The following is a 9,379-nucleotide window of genomic DNA, read 5'->3' as shown; positions in this document are numbered from 1 at the left end:
AGGGTTCTGCCTACATCCTACCCTGTATCAGGATTATATTCTTCCTTTCCTAAAATCCACCGGAATTATTTATCTAGGTTTTTGTCGGGCCAGGCCTACGTTACTGTTTTCATTTGGGGAGTTGTATAAAGGGTGCCCAGTAGAAGCAGCTTGGGCATGGGTTCCAGGACTCATGCTCTCAGTCCCAGAGCCTTTTTGCATGTCTTTTTAGCCTTGAACATACCATAGGCCTTGAACGTAGAACATTTGAATTTTCCAAAGTCTATAATATTTCAATGTCTTAGACTTTCATCAAGGCTGCCATTTAAAAGGAGCTTTTTCTATAGGTAAATTTTTTTCTGAGGCCTTTCTGTCTTGCTTGCATATTTAGGCCATTCTGTCCCACACCCGGACACTCCTCCCTATTAAGGTGCCCAGGTACAACTGGAGGCAGTCTGTCTTCCTGGAACCATCAATTAATGGACTAGTAGTAAGACAGGAGTTCCTCTTGAGCAGAAGATCTCAGATATATGAACTCCACGTTTTCTGGGATGCTGATATACATAGTTTGCAGAAGCAAGCAAAGTTTTGAAGTGACCAGGCATGGATAGAGTGAGTTAAAAGGGCTGAGGAAGTGGTTCTTGGCTCACAAGACAAAGTAGTGTAATGAAGGGTTCACTGGGCCGGTTTTCAGGTTTTAATTCTATATTCATTGTATCTCTCTGTGCCACCTTGCAGAAATCGCAGTCTGTCTCTGCTTCAGTTTCCTCGTCTTCAAAATGAAGGACCAGTGGTTTCTAAGCCCCTCTCAACACTAGCATTCTAGGACTTTAAAGGATATAACTGTGTTCAGGTATAAAGTTACTAATGTGAATACCCAGTGTCTCATGGGAAAAGGATAACCAAATGTAGAATAATTAATTCAGTCTTCTTGCAGTTTCTTATTTTGTACATTTTTTCAGAAAGAAAATATATTGAGGCCACTTCAGAAAAAGAATGAATTCACCTGCACGATTACAACTATATTAAGAGGGAAAAATAGTTGTCACTTTTTGCTCCATTCACATGACAGCAAACACAATTACAGTCTGATGATGTCTTAGGCCCTTTCCAACATCATATTCACCATGTGAGTGAATAAATTATGAGTAGCAAAATGTACTAGGACCACTTTCTCCAATTTTGCCCCCAAACCTGGCTTGTATGGTCTTTAGGAGGAAGTTTTCAATTGAAAGACACTGAATTGTTTATCGATGAGCAGTATTTATGAGACAAGCAAAAGTCATCTGATTGACCCTCATCAGAGAGTCAGAATTTGCCTTATTCTCCTGTCTCCAGGTTGGTGAAGGGAGAAAACATAAAAGCAGCAGAAACAAGTTTAGAGCCAAAGCATTTGCTTCACATAGACACCACCAAAGTGTGATCACAACTAAAAGTTAACCAGTATTTTCCCGGTTCCAAAAGCACATCTGTCTCCCTTTCCCATAAAATGTTCTGTATCTCTGATTTAATTTAATTTTGTCTTAAAGTTCTTTCTTCTGTAGCTTATAAAGAGGTATTTTTCTTTCACTGCTACTTTCCTGAAACTTCCAACTTCTCACATGTTTTTTTTTTAAGCATCTTTATTGGAGTATAATTGCTTTACAATGGTGTGTTAGTTTCTGCTGTATAACAAAGTGAATTAGCTATATGTATACGTATATCCCCATATCTCCTCCCTCTTGCGTCTCCCTCCCACCCTCCCTATCCCACCCCTCTAGGTGGACACAAAGCACTGAGCTGAACTCCCTGTGCTATTCGGCTGCTTCCCACTAGCTATCTGTTTTACATTTGGTAGTGTATATATGTCCATGCCACAGGACAGGAAAAAAGTCACATAGTTTTAAATTGAAACTCTTTCGCTTATTTCTTATCTTTTTTTCATGTGACCGATTCCATACTCCATTATCCTTACCCTTAAAAGTTTAACAGAATGAGAATTAGAATATCCAGGCTAAAATTGAAACATGACCAATTTTAGAGAGATGAAAGAAGGCTTAGTTCTAGGACCAGTAGAAGTACAGTGAAACAACCAGTTTTCTCAAAGCAAAAGAAAAAAAAAAATCCAGAACAATCATGCTGAAATTTGTGAAAATAGGAGACTGAAAATATGGAAATCTTTTATTTGGATCTCCTTGACACCATAAAACTTGTTACAATTTTTTAAACAGTGAATGTTTTAGAATGTGGATATTAATATTTCCAAAGTTTCTGTCTACCTGACGTTAAATCCTTTGAAAAGACTCCTCTACGGTAACAGTATTGAAGAATGTATTAAAGAAACTATTGTGCACTCTTGCCTTATTACTCATTTAATCTTGATCTATGTTTAGAGAGTTGTGCCAGCCAGGTCGAGGCCTCAAAGAAATGAGCACAAACATTTACCCTTTCCTATGCAGTATAGTTTTGGTGATAGAAAATTCATTTGGAAAATATCATTGAAGTTATAGTATAAGCAAATTCAGTAACCTTTAAATAGATAAACAGAAAGCTACCAACAAAGTGATAATGGATTCTCAGTATTTCAAATGAAAAGAAAGGGGTAACCAAAGTTTTAGAGCTAGGAGCTTTCTGCATTTAAAAAGCCAAGAAATTAAGGCAGGCAGTGTTCTTAAAAAGAAGGTTGGCTAAATTCAGCAAAATTAACAGGGCTTCCAACATCAGTTCAAACTATGAACGTACATACATAACTGGCCCTCTATTTTCTTTTCCTGGTTATAATGGTTTATCCCCAAGCTGTACAGCCTTTGGTAACTCCTTGATGAGATCCATTATAAACAGCTTTGTTCCTCCTGTATAAATTACAACAGCAAACCAGGATTTGTTAACAGTGAATTTAAAAACTTCTTTGTGAGTCTTCAGGATCCCAGGGCTGTTTGCTCTCTGATCCATTCCTGGCTCTTCTCGCCCCCTCTCTGGTCTATATCACAGGGGAGCTGATCCTGCAAGCAGCGTTGCACTGCCTTCCCTTAGGAGCTGGCTGCCAGCTGGGTGGGACCAGTGGGAAGCAAGAGCAGGAAAGGAGAGAGCTGGAGGATGGGCAACGTCAGGATATTCCTCACTCAGCCTCCCTGCTCTAGCTCCTGCCAAATGCCCTGTGACTTGACCCTGGGCTCCAGTAACGTTGCCTTTTCCCTTTATTCCTCCCGCTTAAGAATCATAGTGGCTTTATCCTATTCAGAATCAATGTCCTCTTTGGGGGTTCCCTTCTCCCTTCTGTCACCTGCTTTTACAAATTCCTTGAATTAAATTCCCCCTCTGTTGACTACTTAGAGCAGTTTCTGTTTTTCTGCTTGGAGCCTGACTCTATACATCCTATTGAAAGGCATTATTGGATGATATACATGGAAAACTCTATTATTCCTTGATTTTCTTTTGCTAGAAATTCTTTACTTTAAATGTGCTATTTAGAAGTGCTAATAAAGGGTTCAGTCCTCAAAAAAGCAGAAAGAAACCCAACACATTTTTAAAAATCAGTTTGCCATGGTCATAATATTCAAAACTATAAACACAAAATATTATAAGCTTTACGGTTCATTAGTCAGAACAGGGCTATACTTAGCTGTGACTGATATATAAATTCCATTCTAAAAAGAGGAGTAGCATATAATACTTGTCAAGACAATTACATCACACATCCTGTATAAGGGGTACTCATTCACCAGCTTATTTGCCAGTGGTCTCTCTGTTTTCTCATATCAAAGAGAGAGAGAGAGAAAGGGAAAATAGAGAAGAAAAGAAAAAAACCCTGAAACTTTCTGTATTACCAAAACTTGTATTTCTGTATTACCAAAACCTTCTGTATTTTGAAGTGCCATGTTTGTGAGTCCTTGGGATAATATTTTGAAATCTAAATTATGTCTGCACTTTTTTTTCTCCCTGTATTTTCTGCTATTGCTTCTCTCCTCCCTTCCCACCTCTGTAAGCAGGTCTCCTGCTAGGTATTCATTGTCCCAAGAAAAGGCAAAAAGAAAGGGAAACAAAAGTAATCTATGTGTATTTCTGGCTTTGTTTTATAGAATCCTGAATTCTCAGGGAAGAGGGTTTCAGGACACAGACTAAGTATCTTGAAGGACCTTCAGAGGGAAAAGGGTTTTCCTGAATCTTGGAAGAGGATACCCACAGGCACGTAGAAGGGGAGAGAGAAACACTGCATGTTCAATGATTCCTGAGGAAGAAGCAAGGAGCTGGGAGCTGATACTGGAGGAGTTGCTGAAATACAGAATCCAGGGTAGACTTAGCAAAGGAGTCCCCTGAGATCATGGTTCTAGCATGCAGGTGTGTCATGGCAGATTAATCATCACACAAATACTACCTGGACCTCCTTCATCTGTACCAGCGATTACGTTAGTTCTTCCTCCCATTGACCAGTCAGCACCCCAAGTAGCCACAGTGACTGGTCAGGACATGTGTGGGAGCCACCAGGAACGATTTCTCCCTTTCTTTGTTCTCTGTGCTTGAGCATGGAAAGATGTAAACCGCCACCACAGGCAAGAGTCTGCGAGAGAATGCAGCTAACACAGAGAAAATGGATCCAAGAGATGGAGGGGAGTCGGGTGTTGAAGACATTTGAGCCTGGATCAAGCTGTTTCTGGAGTGAGACCTATCAGACTCTCAAGTTATGTGAGTAAATCAGATCTCTTTTAGCTAAAGTCAATTGGGATTGAATTTTCTGTCATTTGCATTGGAAAGACTCCTAATTGATACACTTATCCCTAATACCTACCTGTTCAAGGCCTTAGTGCTGGGGCATAGTAAGTACAGAACTTACCTGAAGACTAATACTGATGCATACACTTAGGATATAATTTATTATGCTCCTACTACTGGTCAGGGGGAGAGAGCATTCATATTATCACATAGGAAGTGGCATGTCAAAATCAAATGGGAATGCCCATTTTGGGTTAAACCTTCAGGGAGGATGAGACTCTTCTTGCCACAGAGACATTAAACCCTCTACCACCACAACAGAAAGTTTAGTGGTAAAAGCTGGAGACATGAAACACAGCAGCCTTTTTGGTCCCTGTACATCTCTCACCTCTTTATTTCTTGATTCACTCAGCCTCAGTTTCCAGTCCTAGTCAACTAACAGGATTAGTTAGACTAATCCCAGATTACCTGTGTTGCTTCATGTATCAGTACCTTTGTACTAGCTCTTTCCTCAGGCTGGAATGAACTTCCCATACTGTCTACCTTTCAATCCCCAGTTAAGGGCTTTAGCTTCTGTGAAATTTTGCCTGACACCAACACTACCCTGCTTATTATACCTCCCACCCACATAGTCTAAAATTGATCACTTGTCACACTGTGTACATCCTTCTGTTGTGACCCATATGCAATTTTTTGTTCATTTCTCTGTCTCCCGTATTAAACCAAGCTCCATGAGGGCAAGAATTCTCTCTAATTTATCTTGGAATTTTTAGGACCTGGCCATTAGGCTATCTACAATTATTTGTGAATGGTGGAAATTATTGAATACATGAAATAAATGAATGTGGAAGCAGAAGGGGTCATACATTTTTAGAGCTGGAATCTTAGAGTCCACCTAATCCTTGTGAATTAAAATATTTACCACAGTAACAGGAAGAGCAAAGTGATAAATTTTAAGAGAGTCAAAGGTTAAATTTTATCAGAACGCATCATATGATAGCATTCTTTATTTTATTCTTGCACAAACTATAACCTTATATTACAAAGTTTAAGAATTCTCATTTTTTTAATTTGGCTACCTTAAATTTCTCTTTTGCAAATTTAAGACCTTCTTTTCCTTTAAGTATTTTATTTCCTGTGCAAGTCTGTTTGCTCCCCAGAACTATGCAATATTTGTGATTACAGAATATTTTATTATAGCCAAGAACCAAAATATGAGTTCAAATAGCAAATGAAATCAGATGCTTGAAAGAGCCAAGCTAATTGGAAAAAGACCCTCCACCAACTTACACACACACACACACACACACACACACACACACACACACACACACACACGACATTTATATCTATACTCTTTAATAATTCCATGATTTCAACATCTTTGTGTAGGAAGGGAGTTGCTGTCACTTGAAAAGGTTATGTAATGCATCCTGTTTCTTACAGACCTATAGGAATCTGGGCAAGGTTAGAAGCAGGAGGATGAACAAAGTGAGAATCAACATAGCTCTGAATACAAATGTAGCCAGTTATCTCCATTTAGGGTAGACTCAGTGCAGATTATGTTTTTAGGAAAATTTTTCTCTTCCTTAATGTGAATTGTCTTTGATAATTATTATTTGCCTTTGGGAGATATGCATGTGTAGAATCCAGTGGATGAGCAAGGAGAACGAGGTGCGAAATCTTCACTGCTACCAATAGGTACAGATTGAAATGCAAATTCCACAGGGGCTGTGCTGTTAGAGACCTCTGTAGTATTATTTCATACTGCCTAATTCAGGCTTTGGGAAAGGTGTTGCTACAAATAATATCCTGTGGTTGCACTGACTGGGAAAGGGGCTGGACCCTCCATGAGATTAAACACCATGAGTAGGGTGTAAGGTGGTAAAGATATGTACTGTAGAGATATGAAGCAAGGTATTTTCTAAGGGGAGAGTCAATAACAGTGGACCTTGAGACGGGGGACTTGAGACAAGGAAGAAAGGCTAGGAGTTCGGGATATGCTCTTAAGGGGATCTCTGTGTAAGTAGGAAGTTTTTTTGTTGCTCTTTTCCTTTGACCAGTTGGGAAGTTTTATTTAGTGAACAGTTTGTAATCTGTCCTCTATGTTGTGGTTTCCTTCATTTGTTTCTAACCTTCAGTCGTTATTAACACCTGCACAGACTTGAGTGGTGGGTGTATGAGACAATCAAGGAAAAGAAGAACAGCTTCGGGAAGTATAACCTTCTGCACATGGCATCTCCCTGAGACCAGGGTTGTGGTCCCTACTTCTGACAAGCAGCAGGGAAGTGAGTGGTGGCCTCTGAAGGCTCGTGGAGGAGACCAAGGCCCTGAAAGAGCTATGGATGAGCAGATAACTCAGGAGAGTGGGGCAAAAACTTTCTTTGCCAGAGGTGTCAGAGCTTCCGGTCCATTTTAACTCTAAACACTGTATACCCACACTCCCTTCCCCTCAAAATCTATTTCCTTGCTGCTCTTTCACCTTTCGTCACTTTTTACTTGGATTTCGGCAACAGCTGACTATGTCGTCTCCTGTCACCAGTCGCTTCCTTGCCGTGGCCTGGCCCTACGCCACACAACTGCCGTGGTTGTGTTTCTAAAGAGCTCTGGCCCTTGACCTTCCCCAGTGCTTGGCCAAAACCTCCTGTAAAAACCTTCTTTCTGCTTGTTTACTGTCCTTGGGATTTCTATTGAAAGTTGCACCTTTCATCTGAAGACGTAGGTATTCAAAGCTAGCAGGGGTGCCACTAAAGTCATTAAGAGGTGCGATTAAAGTCATTTATCATGCTAAGAGGATTCCACTTAAAGATTTACCCACTTAAAGATTACTCAAGTTTTCAGTATTGAGACAGATGGCAACACAGTGGAAGCAGTGATGTCCTGGAAAATCTGTCAGTTTTGTTTGGGAAATTAAATGTTCATATAGTTAAAGGCTTGTGAGATATGCTTTTTTAATAATTCCGTGATCTCATCAAATATTTCTGATCCTAGATGAATCCAGAGAGAGTAACGTGGGATATGATAGAGAGCATGGTGGGGTCTCTGAACCATTGGATACAAATGGACCAATTCTTGGGCAAGGATCTTTACCACTGCACCTTATCTTTATCACATTACATGGGGGGCTTTTTTACACACAAAGCTCACTTAATTTCCTGAAAGTTAGTTCTTTTTAGCATTTTAAAAAGTCTTCTATAGAGTTAAGTTCATACCCACATTTCTAATATGCGTGATGGTTTATAAATATGTAGAAGAGAAAGGGGGAAACAGAAAATACGCTCCTCTCTCCCAGTAAGTCATGCTATTGAAAAGGGACCCAGACATAGCTTTGAAATCCAGTCTGGAGCTCCAGTTATCCCTCTCTTTTCATATCTTTGGTCTATCTTGATTGAATGGATAGCATGAAGCTGATATATAGAGTCTTGTCCTCATCTGTGTCATAGAGAAGTACATCACTGATGTCTTCATAAGTGACACTAGTATAAGATTTCTCCTATATCAACAATGTTGTTATAATACATTCAACTTTGGTATTTCGTTTATATGCCTTAAATCCAAAAGCTCTTCACCCACTGCTGCCCACATATGCTGACAACTGTTCTGATCTGATCCCAGCAGGAGTAACAGATTTTATTTCTTAAGCATTGCAGAACTACAACCAGAGTGTTATCATTAGATGAAAGATCTCATACTGGTTTTGCAAGAGAGAAAAAAGAAAGGATCGCGATGAAAATAATCTAGGCTATTTAAAAATGCCCCACATTTTCAAAATTGTAATTCAATTTGGTTTTCAAAGGTAATATATTAAAATGGCTCAAAGTTCAAAAGGTACAAAATTATGTACAGAGAATAATTTCTGTCATATCCCTGTTCCCCTGCCATGCAGTTCAGGCTAAACTAATGTTATAAAATGTTTGTATTTTCTCCCAGAGATAGTCTACATGTATACAAGCAGATGTGAGCTCACACACATTTTTAAGTCTGTATCTTGTCTATTTTTCCTTAACCACTTATTTCGGAGACAGTTTTGTATCAGTACATAAAGGGCTTTTAAATTATTTTTTCTAGTTGCATACTGTTCCCTTGCAGGGATATACATAGTTTATTTCATCAGTACCAAGTGAATGAGTATTTAAGTTGTTTCCAAAGTTTTGCTAACACAAAGATATCCCTGCACCTACATCATTTGGTTTAAGGATAGATATTTCTCTCGTATAAACTCCTAGAAATTGAATTTCTTGCTTAAAACTATACTTTTTAAAAGAATGTAATTTATTCATTTTTGAATTGTGATAAAAATTCAAAAGGAACAAAAGGATGAATCTTGAAAAGTAAGCTTTCTTCATCTCCCTTTGCCCTGCCCCCCACTTTTTTCCCCCAGAAGCAAATATGTCATCAACTTCTTGTATATCCCTTCAGAGATTTTACACACACACCAAGCACACACACGTACAGACGCCTATGCAGGAGAATGTCCATATGAGAGAATTTAATGTATTTAGGCAGATTTGTATTTTCTTCTGCCTTGTAGTCTGCAGGGATCAGAAGGCTCTTGCAAATACGGCTGACAGCATTCAGTGTAACAATTTAAGTCAGGAATATACTCTTTTATTGCCTCATATACCATTATCGTTTAAAGTAATTCTACCACTTTTCTCTATGCACAGCTAGCTGTTCTGTGTGGAGGGAAGGAAGGCTGTGGATAAAGAGC

This window comes from Aethalodelphis obliquidens, unplaced genomic scaffold (genome assembly GCF_003676395.1).
Source record: "Aethalodelphis obliquidens isolate GAN/ISIS:26980383/991018 unplaced genomic scaffold, ASM367639v1 scaffold2, whole genome shotgun sequence".
Taxonomy (NCBI): Eukaryota; Metazoa; Chordata; class Mammalia; order Artiodactyla; family Delphinidae; genus Aethalodelphis; species Aethalodelphis obliquidens.
Note: the sequence above shows the minus strand (reverse complement) of the source record.